The sequence below is a fragment of the Trichechus manatus genome, unplaced genomic scaffold (genome assembly GCF_000243295.1).
Source record: "Trichechus manatus latirostris isolate Lorelei unplaced genomic scaffold, TriManLat1.0 scaffold00217, whole genome shotgun sequence".
Classification (NCBI taxonomy): domain Eukaryota; kingdom Metazoa; phylum Chordata; class Mammalia; order Sirenia; family Trichechidae; genus Trichechus; species Trichechus manatus.
Window position 1 is genome coordinate 2634370 of NW_004444153.1, and position 1258 is coordinate 2635627.

The following is a 1258-nucleotide window of genomic DNA, read 5'->3' on the forward strand; positions in this document are numbered from 1 at the left end:
TCTATTTTTTCCTCATGTTTGTCAGCTTTTTACCCAGTTGTTGGAGAATTCTAAGTATTGGAGATTTGAATTCGCTATCAGGTATTTATAGTGCCTTTTCTTCTAATGGAAAATCATCTGGTGTTTTATTTTGGGCACCTACTGGTACCATCCTGTCCTGTTTTTGTAAATGTTTTGATATTCTGCTGTCTTCTGGGTATTCAGTAGTTATTTTTCTCAATTATTGATTGTAGATTTGTTTGTTTTGTCCCTTTTAAAAAAAAAATTTGACTATGGCTGAGCAGGTGGACTGTGTGTTCTTTGTTGTTTGCTCGTCTGTGCGCTCAATACTTTTCACCTCCTTTTCCAACTGGCAGGGTCAATCACTCCGATATGGTACAGCAGGGCAGGTCTATCTGAAGAGGAGTTACCGGGACGGGTTGTTTGTGGCACTTACTACCCACCAGGGCAGGTTAGTAATCAGTGCTGTGAAGGTTCCAGTAGGCTGTGCCTGTGCTGCTTGGTGTTTTGATGTCAATAGCATGGTGCAGGTAAGCAGGATGCAGTGGGGAGATTGTTATGTGTGGGGCTAAGATGGATATGGGAGACAGGAGAAAGGAACAGGAGCCAAAAACATACAAACAAACAAAACAGAATGCTAGGGGGCCTTTCCGTTGGAATGGAGAGATGAGAGACTATGAAATGGAGAGAAACAGAAAGGGGAAGAGGAAGAAAAGAAAAGAATGAATAAATAAAATTCAGAAAGGTTAAAGAACTGCAAAGTTTCCAGGGATTCCACCGATGCAACTATGATGTCTGGGGAAGTCGCTCTCTGGTGTTGCAGTACAGCCTGGCTAGAAGGTGTAGTGGTATACAATGCCTGGTATTCAGGGATCAGAAAGAGAAGGAAGATATAGAGTGATGAGAAACTGAGCAATGAAGAAAGACAAAAAGGGAAAAAGAGGGAAAAGAAAACAAAACAAATTTAAAAAAAAAAGAACAAGAAAGGCCCCCCAAAAAAACAGAAAAAAGAAAACTAACGAGAAAAGAAATGCTCTCAGGGATCCCTCTCCACTTCTGTGGAAGCTGAAAGGGAGTTCCTTGCCACGTAGCTCCACCTGGCCAGAAAGGGCTTCCAACTCAAGAAAAGGAAAAGAAAACAAACAATTCAAAATGAACAAACAAACAAAAGCCCTGTTATGCCACCAGTGCAGTAGCCCCGACCGGAAACTAGCTCCACACTCGAATGGAGCTCTGCAGCCCCTCAGGAAGAAGCAAA